The 20,221-nt window shown below is 42.2% G+C and overlaps 1 protein-coding gene across 5 annotated transcripts in view; it reads left to right on the forward strand.

Moving 5' to 3' along the window:
* Atxn7 (ataxin 7) overlaps positions 1–20,221 on the forward strand; it is a 153,291-nt gene that overhangs the window by 27,885 nt on the left and 105,185 nt on the right. For all 5 annotated transcript variants that reach the window (XM_075988601.1, XM_075988606.1, XM_075988604.1 and 2 more), the window contains exon 2: positions 7,952–8,041. The gene's annotated coding sequence lies outside the window, so the exon portion shown is untranslated. The remainder of the gene's footprint in view (positions 1–7,951; positions 8,042–20,221) is intronic.

The following is a 20,221-nucleotide window of genomic DNA, read 5'->3' on the forward strand; positions in this document are numbered from 1 at the left end:
GTGGCTCAGCCCCGAAACTGAGAAATTGCCAGTGTCCTCACTCCCTGCAGTTTTATGGTTTTAGCCCTTGAGTATTTTCAAGTAGTCACTGTCACAATCCAGATGCACAACCTCATTAACCCTGCAGATGTCGCCCTGTGCAGCCCCATGTGCTGTGCCTGTACCTGTTACCTCTCCTCAGTCCCCACCCCCTGCCAGCCACCAAACTAGGGTCTAACCTTGTAACTTTGTTGTCTTAATAATGTTGTTTAAAATTGGCTTTTCTTCAGTATTTCAGAAGGATTTTATTTTTAAAAGACCACTTATGATTAACTTTAAAAAGGGAAATTTGAGAAGTTGTAACCCAGTGTTTGATTTTTTTTTTTTACCTAGCTTAAACAGTCAAGCTCGACAGTGCCATATTTGATCAGCATGTAAAGTCAGATGTTCGGGCACATTGCCATCATAGCATTAACGTGTTTGACTTCCTGTTAAAGATGCTACCCTAAAAGTTAAAGGAAAGGAACTCTAGGAAAAGCTTGCCCTGCTAACAAGCATGTGATTGTAGACTGAACAGAAATTAGAAGTCCAAAAGGACATTTAATTATACATATAATTTAATTATGTATATAATACATAGAGATAAAATATGACCATTATTTATGTTTCATTTCATCTTGGAAAATGTTCAAAGAAAAACTTTTCATATGATGATACTTAAATGAATGGCAATAAAAATAGTTGCATTAATTGCTTAATATACCTCTTGTATCATGGAATTGCTCTGCGTAATTAGTGTGTCACTATGACATCATGTATGTAAAATTCTTTGAATATGCTAATGAGTAAGACGTGGAATTCCATGATTAGGTGATATCTGTGTTCAAACAACCTCAGACATCTCTCTGTTGTCTTACAAAATATAGGAAGTATCCTAGGATCTGTAGGAGGGCACATTAGTGTTTGGCTACAAATGCTAAAACCATCTGGCCAAATTAACATCAGCTCTGTGCAAGTAGATGGCAGGCTTCTAGAGCAACTCATTGTCAGTGAAGGAGAGGCTGAGTATTAATTCATCTTGTCCAAAGTTCCTGATCCCAAAGGCAGTCTCATCCATGATTCTTATGAATGGGAAAAGCTCTGGCTTCTAACATTTCAGACAGGTTTCTTTCAAGTCAGGAAACTACCTTTGGAATGATGTCATCCTCTGCCCCTTGTTTTCCCCAGCAGCATGCTGACTGTACTTGAAGAGTCCTTGGGTGGGGAAGGGAAACAAGCATTTACTGATCATCAACTATATGCCAGTCACTGTGAAATGTTGATGATTATATGGAAGATTACATCAATGACATTCACTAAGTGACAAATAAAAATAAACAACATACATAACAACTCTTTAATAGTAAAGAAGCCAATTTTCTTGGACAGATTTACTTAGAAGACCTGTTGCTTCCTAAGTATGTGTAAATGCATGTGTGTATATATGCATATATATGTATATGCAGATATATATTCTTATAAAGTTGTGTCTATTAAAAATGTATATATTTATGAGGCATGAGTGAATGATAGGGAACATTCAGTTGGAAGAAGAATTCATCTCTTTTCCTCAGCTTGTTATCATGTAAGAGAAATTACCCATTAAAGAAAAAAAGTAACTCGCAGATTCAATGCAATGCCCAGCAAAATCCCAGCAAAATTCTTCAAAGACCTCGAAAGAATGGTACTCAACCTCATATGGAAAAGCAAAAAACCCAGGATAGCCAAAACAATCCTGTACAAAAAAAGAACTTCTGGAGGTATCACAATCCCTGACTTCAAACTCTACTACAGAGCTACAGTACTGTAAACAGCCTGGTATTGGCATAAAAACAGACAAGAGGACCAGTGGAACCGAATAGAAGATCTGGATATCAGTCCATACATTTTCGAGCACCTGATCTTTGATAAGCAAAAAATATCAAATGGAAAAAAAAGCATATTTCACAAATGGTGCTGGCATAACTGGATATCAACATGTAGAAGAATGAAAATAGAACCATATCTATCACCATGCACAAAACTCAAATCCAAATGGATCAAAGACTTCAACATAAAGCCAGCCACACTGAACCTTATAGAAGAGAAAGTGGGAAGTACATTTGAACACATTGACACAGGGAACCACTTCCTAAATATAATCCCAGCAGCACAGACACTGAGAGAAACAATTAATAAATGGGATCTCCTGAAACTGAAAAGCTAATGTAAAGCAAAGGACACAGTCAACGAGACAAAACGACAGCCTACGGAATGGAAAAGATCTTCACTAACCTCACATCAGACAGAGGTCTGATCTCCAGAATATACAAAGAACTCAAGAAGTTGGACACCAAAAGATCACATAATCCAATAAAAAATGGAGTACAGATCTAAACAGAGAACTCTCAACAGAGGAATCTAAAATGGCTGAAAGACACTTAAAAAAAATGTTCAACATCCTTAGTCATCAGAGAAATGCAAATCAAAACAACTGAGATTCCATCTTAGACCTGTAAGAATGGCCAAGATCAAAAACACTGATGACAACTTGGGCTGGAGAGATTGTGGGGAAAAGGGAACACTTATGCATTGCTGGTGGGAATGCAAGCTGGTACAGCCCCTTTAGATGTCAGTGTGGCGATTTCTCAGAAAATTAGGAAACAACCTTCCTCAAGGCCCAGTAATAAAGGTGGGCGGTGGTGGCGCTCACCTTTAATCCCAGCACTCGGGAGGCAGAGGCAGGCGAGACCAGCCTGGTTTACAAGAGCTAGTTCCAAGACAGGCTCCAAAAGCTACAGAGAAACCCTATCTCCAAAAACAAAAACAAACAAACAAACCAACAAACAAAAAAAAGACCCAGACCCAGTAATACCACTTTTGAGTATATATCCAAAGAATGTTCAATCGTGCTACAAGGACATGTGCTCAACTATGTTCACAGCAGCTTTGTTTGTCATAGCCAGAACCTGGAAACAACCTAAATGCCCCTCGACCAAAGAATGGATAAGGAAAATGTGGTACATTTACACAATGGAATACTACACCGCAGAAAAAAATAATGACATCTTGAATTTTGCAGGAAAATGGATGGAGCTAGAAAACATTATTTTGAGTGAGGTAACTCAGACACAGAAAGACAATTATCACATGTGCTCACTCATAGGTGGTTTTTAAACATAAAGCAAAGAAAGCCAGCCTACAAACCACAACCCCAGAATACTCAGACAACAATGCGGACTCTAAGCGAGACATACATAGATATAATCTACATGGGAAGTAGAAAGTAGAAGAAGGCAAGATTTCCTGAGTAACTTGGGAGCATGGGCACCTTGGGGGAGGATTGAAAGTGGGAGGGGAGAGACAGGGAGGGGAGCAGAGAAAAATGTAGAGCTCAATAAATATCAATAAAAAAGAAAAAAAGTAACTCATTACGTTTATCAATATAAATTACGCATTTAAGAAAAAAACTAATTTCACAAGTGAAAACTGTTTAACCCATCAGTACAGTATATATACTAAAACATTACATAATTATGAAATCTTTCAAATTATAAATACAGCAGAGGTTCTGAGGAGGAAAACATCTCAGATGCTTGTTCTCACCACCTGTAAAGTGCATGTCTGTGTGCAAGCCCAGGCACTGCACGTGTGTGAAGAGCAGTTGGCAGTGGAGAGCAATTGAATTCCTTGTAGCTGTGTAGAAACTGTCAGAAAATGAGCTTTCCTTAAATACAGGTGCTCATAATGCTATAGCTCCAGTCCTGGCAAGAGTGAGGCAGGAGGATCTCTAAGTCATTCTAGCCCTGTCTGGGCTATCGTGTATGATCCTGTCTCAAAAGACATAAAGTCCAAACAGAACGTGTCACATATGGGTAGAGAAGGTCCTAGAAAGGAACTGAAATGTACTTGGGGCTAGACCAGAGCTGCTGGCATCCTTCCTTATAGTTGGCCTTGGCACTCTTTACATGGGTGTTTTTACACTGGAGTGATTAGAAAGGCATGCCTACGGCTCAGTCAGTAATCCATGCTCGCTACTTGGCCTTTGAAGAGGGGACTCCTTAGGTCACCAAGTATATGGCTCGTTTTTCATCTTAAATCTTCCAAGAAATAATCCAGTTTGGGTGATAGTAAGTGTCATTGAGGTCAGAAGAAAGAAGTTGGGTACCATGTCAATCCATAGTTATTGGGTTTTTCCTGCTTATGTGTGTACCATGCCAGAGCATACCATCAACTACACATCAACACTTGTGTTTGAATTTGTAGGTCAACCGAGAAAACTTGTTGGCTTTCTCAGTCTTTCCTGTGTGGAAGAGAGACTGGAGGCTCTCTCTTTCCAGCTCTAACACACACAGTCAGGTTGGAATCCTGGGGTACCTCGTGTGCAGCCTGTCTATTGGCACCTCCTTCTGTGCTTTACAGATCTCACATAAGAAACAGGAAGAAGCTTGGTGGTGGTGGTGTACACCTTCAATCCTAGCATTCAGGAGATAGAGGCAGGTAGATCTCTGTGAGTTCGAGGCTAGCTTGGTCTACAAGAGCTAGTTCCTAGTTCCAGGACAGCTAGAGCTGTTACACAGAGGAAACCCTGTCCTGAAAAACAAAAAAAGAAAAGAAAGAAGCAGGAAGAAAGCTTGTTCTGTTCATATTTCAAACCAGCACTGTCTTAGTATATCTTGCTATTTCTTCCTTTGCGAATAGTTGTGTAATTTTGACAGACTGTATCATATAACGAGAAGTAATCCAGACTATGTGGGTAAAGTTGCAACAGGGTTCTCAGCTTCTTGAAGAGGACACACCCATATTAGTCCTAGAAAATAAGCCATTTTCCCCATAGAAGTCAATATAACACTGCATGGGCTCGTCTCTCTGTTTAAAGTGAATGAGGGTATATTTCCAAAACCTGGGGCATTCTGCAGTGTCTGTTTGTTTTGTAATTTTTTTTTTTTTTTTTTGGTTTTTCGAGACAGGGTTTCTCTGTGGTTTTGGAGCCTGTCCTGGAGCTAGCTCTTGTAGACCAGGCTGGTCTCGAACTCACAGAGATCCACCTGCCTCTACCTCCCAAGTGCTGGGATTAAAGGCGTGTGCCACCACCACCCGGCTTTGTTTTGTAATTTGCAAGTGGTATCTGCCTTTTTATTATAAAAAAAAAAAAACAAACCTGTTACTTTCTTGGGCAAGGTTTTGTTGTTGTAGTTACCAAAAACAAAACGCTGTTTTAAGTAGAGAGCCCAGTCTGGTCGAGGTGGGAGTGTTGGGAGCTGTGGAAATGAAGGATGTGGGGACCATGCTGTGGACAGGAAAGCCAAAGGCAGAGACAAAGACCGTGCCTCTGTCTGTTGAGCCAGATTCACGCTGACCAGGGTATTTATTCTTTTGTCCTCTCCTTCCTGGTTTCCCTGTAGACAAGTGAGCACATGGGCTATCCCAGACTAAACTAAACTAGACCCATTTTTCCCAGTTTCTGGTTCTAAAAAGAGTGAGTTGTGTTTCTGAGTTGAGGCCCTGTGTCTAGGTTGGCCTGTGACCAGGAATTTGGAACCCATAATACAAACATGATGGCACTGACTAGAAAGAGGGTCACTGGGGATGACGCAGCGCTGCTGGGAAGTAACAAATGGAAGCCTGCATTTCTCAGGATTTTGGAATGAAACCATGATATCCTTGCAGTAGTTTCTCATCTCCTACTTCTAATCAACCTTCCTTTAAAATAATCTTTAAAAATTAAGTGCTTACTACATAAGTGTTGAGCAAATAAAGGTCTGAAGGTTTGAGACGTAAGAAAATCTTTGCAGCCTGTTGTTTACACTGCTTCTTTATTCAGAACAAAATTAAGTTGATGCTGAGGCAGTTTGGTGTGCTGGAAAGGAAATGAACCAGCATCCAAGGCCTGGGTTCTAGCTCCAGCTCTGCCTCCTCTCTAACAAACGAGATCACAGTGCCAGCACTTTGAACAGGCCTGTTGTGAGCCAGAAGAGAGAACTTAAACAAGCATGTTTGTTTTTCCTACTAAAGACCCAAGCCTTTTTTCTAAACAGGAAGCTACTATTTTAAAATGATTGTTAGTAAACACCAGTACCATTTTTCTGTAAAGATAGGTTTCCTGTAAATCATTTGAAAAGATACTGACTAAGGAATGATGAATTCTCTTAAAGCCAAACTTATCTCAGAGAAGATTGCGTCACATCTAAGAGCTGGTGACTTCCTTGGATTCCTTGGAAATGGCTGGAGTGTCATGCTAGAGAATTGAGCAATGGCTTTGCCTAGTGACTTAAGGTCCAGTGAGAACTGATGTACCAACTCTAGTTTGTTCTGAAGGAGAGAGGAGAGGAAAAGGTCTACTTCCAACTTAACACCTTGTCTGTTCCCATGTCTGTTGGGGTCCTTTGTAGATAACTGTGAGTAAAGGCTATCGCATACCTGTGAAACGTTTACACTGCACAGAGAGCAGTTAGGGCTCCAGACAGACAGACATCGAAGGAGGTAGAAGCTTTTACTAGAAGTAAGACAGAGCAGTGACAGGATCAGAAACTCTGTTTTCTAAAACATCTGGCCTGTGAAGATAGGGAGGTGCCTCAACATTCCTGGGTAGCATTTTGTGGATGAGACTGAAGCTAAAGAAGGGAGGGGAGGAGAGTATAACTCAAGAATAATTTAAAAGCTATAAGGAGATAATTAGGAGTAAGTGAACACAGAATGACATAGGATTTTAGTGACTGACTTTCTGGGATAATATATTCTTGGCATGTCAAGGTATAGAAATGTGTTGGTTACCATTTTGAAGTGTGTGAAAATAAAAGCTGGACAAATAGTGCTTTTGCCACTGTCTTTATTGTGTCGCCCACGGAGGCTATAAAATAGAAGTGAATTCCCATACGAAGCCAACCTGCCTCCTTAGTTCTGGGATTAAAGGTGTGTGGCACTGTGCCTACACTGTCTGTGTTTTATACTCGGCTGTGCCACCGCCTACATTTGCTGCTCTCTTCTGTCTTCTGCTCTCTTAGGTTGAATACTGTCTTAGTTTCTAACTTTAGTTTGTTAATCTTCAAACCTTTGTCTCCTTTCCTCACTGCTTCCCCCCAGATTAAATAGTACCCCCTATTTTTTTTGTAATAACTGCATATACAGAAAGATAATGGAGGGCATGATTTCCTTGTGCTCCCCCCCCCCCCAAGACAGGTTTCTCTGTGTAGACCTGGCTGTCCTAGAACTCTCTGTAGGGCAGGCTGTCTGGGAACTTACAGAGATCTGCCTTTCCCTCCACGGTGCTGGTTAAGGCATCCATGCGTCACCATCGCTCACCACTTGTGCTCTTTTAGCAAGGTGAATTAATTGAATTTTCCTTTCCTGTTTAAAAGCTGCTTTGCCTTTTTATCCTATGGAATTGTAAAGGGCGGAGTGAGCTTTTGAGATTTGGTGTGTAAGCCCATATTTTAAAGCTATGATCTGACAAGTTTCATAAAAACAGACTTTGAAATAGCAATTTTAAAAATTAAATGGAAACTCATTAGTGGAAATTTCACACAATGATCTTTAAGCCCACAGAGGATGTCTCTGTGGACATGTTGAATGGTCATTTGTTCATTGTTTATTGTAAGTATAGTGAATTAAATTTATCATAAAAGGAGGTTGCTTTTGTTGATGAATTGGCGCCTTTAATTTTAGCAGTCTGATACTTCAGAAACTTTAACAGTTTGAAATGCGTGACAACTAATAAGATAGTAGATTTCTGCTGGGCAGTGGAGGCATACACCTTTAATCCCAGTACTTAGGAGGCAGAGACAGGTGGGTCTCCGTGAGTTCAAGGCCAGCCTGGTCTATAGAGTGAGTTCCAGCGAAATCCTGTCTTAAACAATAACAACAACAACAAAAAAAAACCACAAAACATTTTTTTATAGATTTCTGATTAGCTTTGTGTCCTCTGTTTCATTCCTTTGCTTTTTTTTTTCAACAGAATTAAGAAGGAAGTAACTTCCATAATCCCAGCAGATGAAGATTCACTGGTAAATCGATCAGAATTTTTGGCCTACGCTCCAAAGAAAAGGTAGCTGACTATTTTGACATTATAGCTGAATGAATGTATTTCTTTGAGTTCTAATAGAATTGAGTGTCACAGAGGGATGCTAACTTTCATGACTTGAGTATGTGAAGGCCCTGACATTTTAAGCATAACTTTAAAGACATGAATGTTTACTGTTTATTGACAGTGGCTCTGAAAGCGTTACCACGCTGTTGGGTGTTTGCTTCTCAGCTCAACAACTACTGAACTGCGCCTCCCATGTATTTGTTAAAGCTTTAGGAATTTGGTTCTTTTTGTTTGTTTGCTTATTTGTTTTGAACAAGGTCTCTCAAAGTTTCTCTGGCTATCCTGGAACTCACCCTGTAGTAGACCAGACTGTCCTGGAACCCACAGTCTCTGCTGTCTCTGGCAGTCTCTGCTGTCTCTGGCAGTCTCTGCCTCCTGCTTGGAATTATAGGCATCCACCACCACCATGCCCTGCCTGTTTCAGGAATCCTTTCTTTCTTTTTATTTTTTGTTTTGTTTTTTAATACAGGGTTTCTCTTTGTAGCTCTGTCTGTCCCGCTGTGTAGACCAAGCTGGACTTGAAGCTGGAGATCTTCTTGCTGTTGCCTCCCTCCCAAGTTCGAGGATTAAAGGCATGTGTCACCACCACCCAGCCTGTTTGAGGAATTCTTAGAGACAGGATTTTCAGCTCTCTCCTATACAGTGCTTACTCTTTTATAGGATGTTACCCAGTATGCTCTTGTGTTTTATTCACCAATATCCAGCTCCTGCCCCCCCCCCCCCCCCCCCGCAGCACACAGTGTAGACCAGCTTCCAAGGTAGGGAAATTCCTGCACAAGACTGGTAAAGATAGAAGAGTTGGGCACACTTGGGGTGCCTGCTGCCTTTCCAGGCAGACAGGGAACTCTGGAACTCTTCAGCAGTCCTGTAGGCCTGCAGTCATGAGTAACCGTTAGAATACCTTTGTACTACATTGTGTGAATGTATTTGATAAAAGTAAGAATTCCTGGAAGTGCTTAAATTTTTTGTTACATTTATTTATGGTGTGTCTCTGTGTGTCCGACTGTCTGTCCCGTGTTTGTGTGTGCACTGGAGGTCAGAGGACAGCTTGTCCGACTGTCTGTCCCGTGTTTGTGTGTGCACTGGAGGTCAGAGGACAGCTTGTCCGACTGTCTGTCTCGTGTTTGTGTGTGCACTGGAGGTCAGAGGACAGCTTGTCCGACTGTCTGTCTCGTGTTTGTGTGTGCACTGGAGGTCAGAGGACAGCTTGTCCGACTGTCTGTCTCGTGTTTGTGTGTGCACTGGAGGTCAGAGGACAGCTTGTCCGACTGTCTGTCCCGTGTTTGTGTGTGCACTGGAGGTCAGAGGACAGCTTGTCCGACTGTCTGTCTCGTGTTTGTGTGTGCACTGGAGGTCAGAGGACAGCTTGTCCGACTGTCTGTCCCGTGTTTGTGTGTGCACTGGAGGTCAGAGGACAGCTTGTCCGACTGTCTGTCTCGTGTTTGTGTGTGCACTGGAGGTCAGAGGACAGCTTGTCCGACTGTCTGTCCCGTGTTTGTGTGTGCACTGGAGGTCAGAGGACAGCTTGCAGGACTTATCTTCCATCTCAGACTGTCAGGCTTTGTGGCAAATGCCTTTACCTGATGATAATTCTGCCGGCTTTCCTGCGAGAGTTTAGATGAACCATCAAATACCACCCTTCTACTCTTGAAGGAAATGGCTGCATGGTATTAGAAATTAAAAATCAATTTAAGATGAGTCATTAAAGAACAAAACTGAACAGAATTCAAACAGGAAGGACTAGAAATTTCAACCCCAGAAATAGATCAGCATATACTTAGCTTAGAGTCCTCAGCAACTGTTGCAGAAACAGGAAGCATTTCTGCACATTCATTCCCAGAGATAACTCTTTCACTGTCACCAAATCCATGTGAGCGTCAGGAATGCCACCGTTGTGTGGAGCCGTGAAGCTCATGATTTATAAAATATAACTTTAACATGCCAGCTCTACGCTGAAGGTGCAGACATGCAGTGGGGTCTTCAGTGGCCATCTTCAGAGTCATCACAATGTATGATGTTCATTGTGAAATATTGGGCAGAGAGTGGGTGGGCAGGGGGGCTTTTCCTGTGTGGTGGCCAGCCACTGGCAGTAGCAGTGTCAGAGAGGAAAAACCGTTTGAAAAAATGCCAAAGAAGCTTCTAATGCAGATATGTTTCCTGACTCTGTGTTATGCGGAGAGATTAACTTTTGATAAAGAAGAGGAGGATCGAAGCTAATTTCCCTGAGCCCTACACTTGAACACTATACTGATGGAAGCATTGTGTGATGCTGTAGGAAAGATTTATACAGTATCAGCAAGTAAATAACAAGGAGTAGGGGAAGAAGAGTCACACACTCAAACATGTAGTGAGAAAACAAAACAGAGTCAAGTGGGCCAGACGGAATTGTGAGAAGTGTCAGGTCCATGGCCAGGCTGAAATGAGCTCCTTCACGTGTAGGAGTCAGAGTCCCAGTTCCTTTCTTTCAGGCAGTCTTTATAGAGGAGCAGTTGATGCACTGTGCTTTTTTTTTTTAGGCACAGGAGTTGACTTGATAATCCAGAAGAATACAAGGTCCTCTTACTGAATTCACATTTTAACTGTAAATTAAAGTTTCACATATTTGTTATACACTGTATATTGCTTTGAAATACATATATTGAAATGACTAAATGGAGTTACTCTTGCCACACACAGTTGATCTTTATTTTGCATTGAGACTTGGCAGTATCAATGATGTGTACTGGTTTTGCAAGCATGGAAGATACAAGATGTGAGGGGCACGTGGAATCCCATATTATAGTTTCTAAGAGATGCTGAGGACAGGCAATGTGTGGCCCCTGGAATCTCTTGCAAGAAGAACCCCGAGTCTACTGCATGAATCTTTGAAGATGAAGACCAACTTTCAGTGGAGACCCCAGGATGTTGGAGATGCCAGATCCATGGGATGTCTGCTGAGGAAAACTACAGGCATGGAATACAGCTGGTCTAAAACAGAGAGTCCTTGTTACAATTACCAAAGCTTCAGGGGAGGAGCTACCCACCTGGTTTCATCACCCCAGATGCTCCACAGAGAGTGCAAGGTTTAGTGTTTTCCCTGCTGGATTTTTGTTTTAAATGTTTTTGACTATCCTCTTACCGTGTTTCTATAATGGCTATACTATACCTTTGATACAAAATAGCAAACATAGTAAATATAGTATTTCTTGTACTACCTGATGACTGTTTAGGAAGAAGAGTAAGGTAGGGTTCAGAGGGTGAGGAGTGCTGTAAGAGGTGGGGCCTGAATCGTACCAAGAGCAATCTACAGATTCAATGCAATGCCCAGCAAAAAAAGCATGGGATAAAACTGGACTCTCGGAACATGGCGAACAATGAGGGCTGATGAGACGCCAAGGACATTGGCACGCGGTTTTGATCCTACGCAATGTGCTGGCTTGATGGGAGCCTAGCCAGTCTGGATGTTCACCTTCCTAGATATGGATGGAGGGGGGAGGACCTAGGACTTACCACAGGGCAGGGAACCCTGACAGCTCTTTGGACTGGAAAGGGAGGGGGAGAGGAGTGGGGGGAAGGGGAGAGGGGTGGGAGGAGGGGGAGAAGAGTGGGAGGAGGGGGAGAAGAGTGGGAGGAGGGGGAGGGAAATGGGAGGCTGGTGGGAGGAGGTGGAAATTTGTTTTTTTTTCTTTTCTTTATCCTCCTTTTATCAATAAAAAAATTTAAAAAAAAAATTCTTCATAGACCTCGAAAGAACAGTACTCAACTTCATGTGAAAAAGCAAAAAACCCAGGATAGCCAAAACAATGCTATACAATAAAGGAATTTCTGGAGGCATCACAGTCCCTGACTTCAAACTCTATTGCAGATCTATAGTACTGAAAACAGCCTGGTATTGGCATAAAAACAGACAAGAAGACCAGTGGAACCAAATTAAAGTCCCGGATATTAATCCATACACCTATGAACACCTGATTTTTGACAAAGAAGCAAAAAATTTAAAATAGAAAAAAAAGCATGTTTAACAAATGATGCTGGCATAACTGGATATCAACATATAGAAGGGTGAAAATAGACCCATATTTATCACCATGCACAAAACTCAAGTCCAAATGGATCAAAGACCTCAACATAAAGTCAGCCACACTGAACCTCATAGAAGTGAAAGTGGGAAGTACACTTGAATGCCTTGGCACAGGGGACCACTTCCTAAATATAACCCCAGCAGCAAAGACACTGTGAAATAATTAATAAATGGGACCTCCTGAAACTGAATACCTTCTGTAAAGCAAAGGACACAGTCAACAAGACAAAATGGCAGCCTACAGAATGGGAAAAGATCTTCACCAACCCCACATCAGACAGATGTCTGATCTCCAAAATATACAAAGAACTCAAGAAATTGGACACCAAAAGATCACATAATCCAATAAAAAATGGAGTACAGATCTAAACAGAGAACTCTCAACAGAGGAATCTAAAATGGCTGAAAGACACTTAAAAAAATGTTCAACATCCTTAGTCATCAGAGAAATGCAAATTAAAACAACTCTGATATTCTGTCTTAGACCTGTAAGAATGGCCAAGATCAAAAACACTGATGACAACTTGGGCTGGAGAGATTGTGGGGTAAAGGGAACACTCCTGCATTGCTAGTGGCAGTGCAAGCTGTTACAACCCCTTTGGATATTATTATGGCGATTTCTCAGAAAATTAGAAAACAACCTTCCTCAAGATCCAGCATTATCACTTTTGGGTATATGTCCAAAGGAGGCTGAATCGTACCACAAGGACATGTGCTCAACTATGTTCATAGCAGCATTGCTTGTCATAGCTAGAACCTGGAAACAACCTAAATGTTCCCCCCAAGTAAAGAAGGGATAAGGAAAATGTGGTTCATTTACACAATGGAGTACTACACAGCAGGCAAATGGATGGAGCAAGAAAACATCATTTTGAGTGAGGTAACCCAGACACAGAAAGACAGTTATCACATGTACTCACTCATAAATGGTTTTTTAAACATAAAGCAAAGAAAACCAGCCTACAGATCACAATACCAGAGAACCTAGACAACAGTGAGGACCCTAAGAGAGACTTACATAGATCTAATCTACATGGGAAGTAGAAACAGACAATATCTCCTGAGTAAATTGGGAGCATGGGGACCATGGGAGAGGGTGGAGGGGAGAGGCAGTGAGGGGAGCAGAAAAAAAAAATGTAGAGCTCGATAAAATTAACAAAATAAATAAATATGAAAAAAAGAGGTGGGGCCTGACTTTTGAATGGCTTCGAGTAGGGTAGAACTCTGAGAAGGTGGTACTTGACCAGTAATGCTGAAAGAGTAAGCTGTTGCATTCTATAATGGAAGAAATGGAGACAGAAGTGTGCACACACAGTGTAGGAAGACAGGAGAGGCTCTGAGTAGTGCACACAGTGTAGGAAGACAGGAGAGGCTCTGAGTAGTGCACACACAGTGTAGGAAGACAGGAGAGGCTCTGAGTAGTGCACACACAGTGTAGGAAGACAGGAGAGGCTCTGAGTAGTGCACACACAGTGTAGGAAGACAGGAGAGGCTCTGAGTAGTGCGCACACAGTGTAGGAAGACAGGAGAGGCTCTGAGTAGTGCACACACAGTGTAGGAAGACAGGAGAGGCTCTGAGTAGTGCACACACAGTGTAGGAAGACAGGAGAGGCTCTGAGTAGTGCACACACAGTGTAGGAAGACAGGAGAGGCTCTGAGTAGTGCACACACAGTGTAGGAAGACAGGAGAGGCTCTGAGTGGTGCACACAGTGTAGGAAGACAGGAGAGGCGGCTCTTGAGTCAGCACTTGGGAGAGAGTGGCAGTGCATGAAGACAGCCAGGTAACAAAAAGTCTGTGCCCTTAGAGACCACAGATGGGCTTCAGCTTTTATTCCAAGCTTTATTTTATTCTATTTATTATTTGTCCTGTACTTAGGACAAATGCCAGTTCTCTGTTAATAGAATCATTGGGGCGACTGCAGTATAGTAAGATAGGCTACAAATACCAAGGTAAAAACAATGAGGCTAATTATACAGAGGCTATTGTGATTGCTTAGGCAAAAGACAGTGGAGTTGCTAGCCCTACAAAAATGATAAGGGATGAAATCTAGACCATAAGGCATTCCTCAGTGATTCATAAGACATTAATGACTTATCTAAGGAGATAAATTACTGGAGTCAGACTAAATTATGTTGTGAAATTCTGCTGTGTACCAACAGCATGATACCTCAGTTGTAGAACCAACTAGTGGGCAAGTAGTATATACACTGTGGATACATATACAGTATGGATCGATTGAATGAAGGGGTGATTCTCACATGGGCATGCTGTTGGGGTGGTTGTACAGTTCATCATACCACTCCGAATAGTACACATTTTAAAACTTAGGTTGTTTGTTTCTGGAATTTTCCTTTTATTTTCAGACAGAGGTTGTCTGCTAGTAATTGAATCCATAGAAAGTGAAAGTATGGACTAGAGGGAACTACTGTATTATTTAGTCTTAAGAGGAACAAAATATTGACACATACTCCAACATAGATATCTTGAAAAGTTGTGTTAGATGCAGAAAGCCCGAAACTAAGGGCTGTGTACTGCATGGCCCCACCCACTTGACATATCCTAAACAGGCGCATCACAGAGGTAGGCTTTCTTTTCTTTTTCCGTTGTTTTTTGTTGGTGGTGGTAGTAGTGTTTTGTTTGTTTGTTTTTGGTTTGGTGTGTTTTTCTTTTCTTTTGGACAGGGTTTCTTTGTGTAGCCCTGGCTATCCTGGAACTCACTCTGTAGACCAGGCTGGCCTCAAACTCATAGATCCACCTACCTCTGCCTCCCAAATGCCGGGATTAAAAGTGTGTGTCACTACCACACAGCAGAGGTAGGATTTCTTAGGAGACAGAGGAAGTTTGGAAAAATGTCTTTATGGGCTTGGAGTTTCCTTGTGGGTGGTAAAATATTGTGGAACATCACCACACTGTGAAGGTAATAAAATGCCTCTAAATTATACATGTTAAAAATTATTTTTATTTTATTGGTGTTTTGCCTGTGTCTATGTCTGTGTCAGGGTGTTAGATCTTGGAGTTATAGACAGTTGTGAGTTCCCTCATGGGTGATGGGACTTGAACCTGAGTCCTCTGGAAGAACAGTCAGTACTCTTAACTGCTGAGCCATCTTTCCAGCCCCTACATTTTAAAATGGGTAAAACGGTGAATATTATTTTATATGAATCTTACCACAATCCTAGTAAATCCCAATAAATAAATAAATGGTGATAGTAGGTCTGGGGAGATGGGTCAATTGATAAAACAAGGACCTCAGGATCCCCAGCAAACATGCAGGAAGCTGAGTGAAGCAATCTAGTGCTGGGGTATGGAAACGGGCAGTTTCTAGACCTTGCTGGCTAGGAAGTCTTAGCTGAGATGGTGAGTCCAGGATCAGTGAGAAACTCTGTCTCAAAATGAAAACAGACTGGACAGTGGCAGAGTAAGAAGTAAATGAAAAGTAAATTTCCAAGATTTCTGTTAGAAAGAGGTCAAGGAGCTAACGTCGACCTTGGCCCTCAAGGCGCCCAGACCTGCCTACACCACACACAGAGGGGGGGGGGGAGGGAGAGGGAGAGGGAGAGGGAAAGGGAGAGGGAGGGAGGGAGGGGGAGGGGGAAGAGGAGGAACTAAAATGTGTAAAGAAATATAAGGACAATGGCATTGACAAAATCCTTCTTGGCTGAGTAGTTTATATCCTGGCTATAGCTGGCTCAGCTAGAATAGAGTTTGTCAAAGGGAGTGGGGTGAGGAGGTGAGAAAGGCTGAGCTGAATGGTGAAGGACCCCGACGGCCAGGCCAGGGCGTTTAGCCAGTTCAGCAGCTGGGAAGCATTGCAGCACAACGGATAAGGGAACTGAAGTGGTCTTTAGCAACAGTACAAATTAAAAACTGTGTTTCAGGGCAGAAGAGGGTCTGTGAGTCTATGAAACCATGCTGTTGCTTTTCACAGGTGGAGCTCTGTGACCATCCCCCACAGCCTCACGTTTCCTTTCTCTTTGTATAAAGTAACCCTTGGAAGGGTCTGATTATACAATTATATTGTTTAAAATACACATAGTATATTAAGTGTAAGGTGTTAAAGTTCTTTACCCTCTGGTTTCTGTAAGTCTAGAGTTGCCTGGACTATTGTCTATATATAAAGCTTTCCCAAGAACAGAGCTAAGGCTTGGCTTCCCCACCATCCACACGCCTGCGGACATCACCGCTGTCCCCCCACCCACTCCCACCCCCGTTAACAGTAACTTCAGTAACTTCTTACTGGTGTGCACATATGATATTTTGCACATTGCTTTAAAATTTTTGTCTTGGAGCCAGGCAGTGGTGGCGCATGCCTTTAATCCCAGCACTCAGAGGAAGGCAGAGGCAGGTGGATCTCTGTGAGTTCAAGACCAGCCTGGTCTACAAAGTGAGTTTCAGGACAGCCAGAGCTGTTACACAGAGAAACCCTGTCTCGAAAAAGAAACAACAACAACAACAGCAAATATTTGTCTTGGCTGTCTTCCCTCTTCTTCCTGATGGACTTCAGTATCACATGCTGTACTTTTATTTGTAAAAACAACAGCAAAAAAAAAAAAGTTGGAAAGTAAATGAAAAGTAAATTCCCAAGGCCTCTGTCAAAAAGAGGTCAAGGAGCTGGGCGATGATGGTCCATGCCTGCACTCCAGCATGTGTGACGGAGAAGCAGCTAGATCGTCTTTGACAATATATGAGCTGGAGGCAACCTGGGCCTCGAGATCCTGCTTGAATGACAAAAAACAAGAGTATGAGGAATCATAAAAATAATGAAACAGAAAAAAATTGCTAACATTTACTAAGCACTATGTGTCAGCAGTTTTCTAAGCCTGTTTTTTTTTTCTTTAAATTGTTTTACTGTTTTATGTATGGATGTTTTACCTGCATGTATGTCTGTGTACCGCATGCAGGTAGTACCTAGGAGGGCCAGGAGAGGGCATAAGATGTGAGGGCTGTAAAGCACCATGTAGCTCCTCCTATGGAAGAGCAGAGGCTCTTAACCTCTAAGCCTTCCTTTCCGGACCTTTGTATTTTTCATTGGCTGTAGACAGCAATCAGCTGCTGTGCACCAGTGGGTGTCAACCTATGGGTCAAGATTCCTTTGGGGGGTCAAATGACCCTTTCACAGGGATTGCCTAAGGTCATGGGAAAACACAAATATTACTTTATTATTCATAACAATAGCAAAATTGCAATTATGACATAGCAACAAAAATAATGTTATGGTTGGGGTCCCCACAACATGAAGGGTCACAGCATTAGGAAGGTTGAGAACCAGAGTCAGGCAGTGGCAGAGATGAGCTCCAGGAGCATACTCTCCCTCTGTCCTTTAGCTATTGTGACCATTCTATAGAACTTTTCGACAGAAGTCAATCATAAATTTTTGTGAAATTTTCCAAATTTAAATGTTGTCTTAAAAACATAGCATAGTGGGATGCAGTTCAAATACTATTGACTATTTAAAATACTATTTAAACTGCACAGATCAATATTTTGTTTTGCTTTTCTTATAATCGCACACTTGTGCAGTCCCCAGCTGTCTCTAGTTGCATAGCACTTCCAGCCTCTCTGAGGAGACCCCGTTCGTATTGAACTGTGCCTCATTTTCCCCTCCTCCGGCCCCCGAAAGCCACTAGCTTGCCCACTGTCTCTATGGATTTGTTTGTTCAGAAATATTCACATATAAATAAATGGATCTTATAATAATGATGGTTGTGGTAGCATTCTGTTGCTGTGACAAATATTCAGAAAAGAATTTAAATGGAGGAAGGATTGATTTCGGCTCATGATGTGGAGGAGGTTTTGGTTTCGTGGCTGCATGGGTCTGTTGTTTAGGGCCTGTGCTGATACGGAACATGGTGGCTGGAGGGCCTTGCAGAGCAGAGTCACTCACAACATAGGACCCAGGATATGCGGCAGAGACGGGAAATGCTCCCAGACACTGCCCACCTCACGTCCCACTCCCACCAACTAGCGTTCCCATCCTTCCTATTGAGCTGTGACCTGATCAGTGGACTCTGTGAGCTCTGCGGAGTTATCACCTAAGCCTCTGACAGCTCATATCCAAAGCAAATAGTGACTTTTAGTGTCTGGGATTTTTCACCTGTTCAATGTTTTATTTTTCTTTCTAATTTAAACTTAGAAAAATATGTATGTGTGTGTGTTGTACGTGAGTACCTGCAATGACACGTGGAGATGACAGGACACCTGAAAGAGTTGGTACCGCTTTCTCCACGTGAGGCTCTGGGGAACTAACTTGGGTTGTCGGGCTTTGCAGCAGGTGCTTCTCCCATGAGCCCTCTCACCAGTGCTAGCATTTGGAGGTTCAGTATGTGTTATGAACTGAATGGAGAGATTACAATTTGTTTATCTGTTTATTAACCGTTCTAGGTAGCTTGATTATTCCCATATTTTGGCTGTTACTAATAGTACTTGTAGTAAACTTTGAGTTTTAAATGCCTGTTTGAGTCTATGCTTTTAATTCTTTTGTTATATACCTGGAAGCAGAGACAGGATTTCTCTGTTTAGCTTTGGATCCTGTCCTGGAACTCTCTCTGTAGACCGGGCTGATCTCGAACTCTCAGAGATCCACCTGCCTCTGCCTCCTGAGTGCTGGGATTAAAGGCCCGCCTCACCACCACCCAGCCTTGAGTAATTTTTATATTATTTCCCAAAGGGGCTGTAAGATTTTTGTCTTGGAGCCGGGCAGTGGTGGCACATGCCTTTAATTCCAGTACTTGGAAGGCAGAAGTAGGCGGATCTCTGTGATTTCGAGGCCAGCCTGGTCTACAAGAGCTAGTTCCGGGACAGGTACCAAAGCTACAGAGAAACCCTGTCTCGAAAAAAACAAAAAACAAAAAAAGAAAGAAAGAAAGAAAGAAAGAAAGAAAGAAAGAAAGAAAAAGGGGAAAAAAAGGATTTTTGTATTCCTAACCATACATGGATTTCTTTTGTGAGTGGCTATCATTTTTTTATATATAAGTATAGCTATCCTCATGGGTACAGACTCTATATCTTCTTTTTAATTTTTTAAAACTTTTGCCTGTGTGTGTATTTATGCATATGTGTAAAATGCACCTTTGCTATTTTTATAATTGTTACCTATTTTAGATAAAAGTTGCTCAGCAAACTATTGATAAAAAGAAAAACAAAATAGAAAACACTGCTGAGCGATGGTGGCACACACCTTTAATCCCAGCACTTGAGAGGCAGAGGCAGGAGATCTATGAGCTCGACGCCAGCCTGGTCTACCAAGTGAGTTCCAGGACTGCCAGGGCTACACAGAGAAACCCTGTCTCTAAACCAAAAAGATAAAACATGCAATAAAACAAACAGCACTAAAACCCCAGGGTAAGATCCGCACTGTGTGTGCTTTATCTTTCACTTCCTTCAGAATGTGCTGGAATCACAAGAACGTATTAATGAGACCCAGCGTACCTGTTTGGCCAGGTCAGATCCTAGCACGCTCGTGCCTGCTGCTCTGCTGCCAGTGTCGCAGAAGCCGCCTGGAAAACGTTTATGTGTGTGAGGAAGGCTTGTTTTCCGGAGAGAGGCAAGAAGTTTTGGAAAGCACTGAAAGCGGATTTTTCCTCTGGTTTTCAGTTCCCATTTTCTACTCCTAACGTCCATCAGGTAGTGCAATTAGGGTGTGCAGGGGTGCACACTGAGAGAAGCAAAGTCTCCAGGCTCCTTTTTTCATCAAAAGAGAATCTGAATTATAAGATAGGAGGATCTGAATCTTTGCTCTCAGCTATTGATGATAACCCTTAAAATTGAATGGCCATAGGAGTCTAAAAATTATGTATTTCTGGCAAGAAAGATTGGGGAAATTAGCACATCTGAAAGGCATTTGGATTACTTGTGTTCTCATATGTTTTATTCTCTATCTCCCTTCCCTTCCCTTCTCTTTTCTCCCCACACCCCTTCTTCTCTTTCTCTTTCTCTTCTTTCCTCTTTCCTCTCCAGGGTCTCTGTCTGTCTTGGAATTCACAGAAATCCGCCTGCCTCTGCCTGAGTGCTGGGGTTAAAGGTGTGCAGTACCATATCTAGCCTATGGCCTCACCTTTTGTATGGGAATTGTGTGTG

This window comes from Microtus pennsylvanicus, chromosome 10 (assembly GCF_037038515.1).
Source record: "Microtus pennsylvanicus isolate mMicPen1 chromosome 10, mMicPen1.hap1, whole genome shotgun sequence".
NCBI classification, from domain to species: domain Eukaryota; kingdom Metazoa; phylum Chordata; class Mammalia; order Rodentia; family Cricetidae; genus Microtus; species Microtus pennsylvanicus.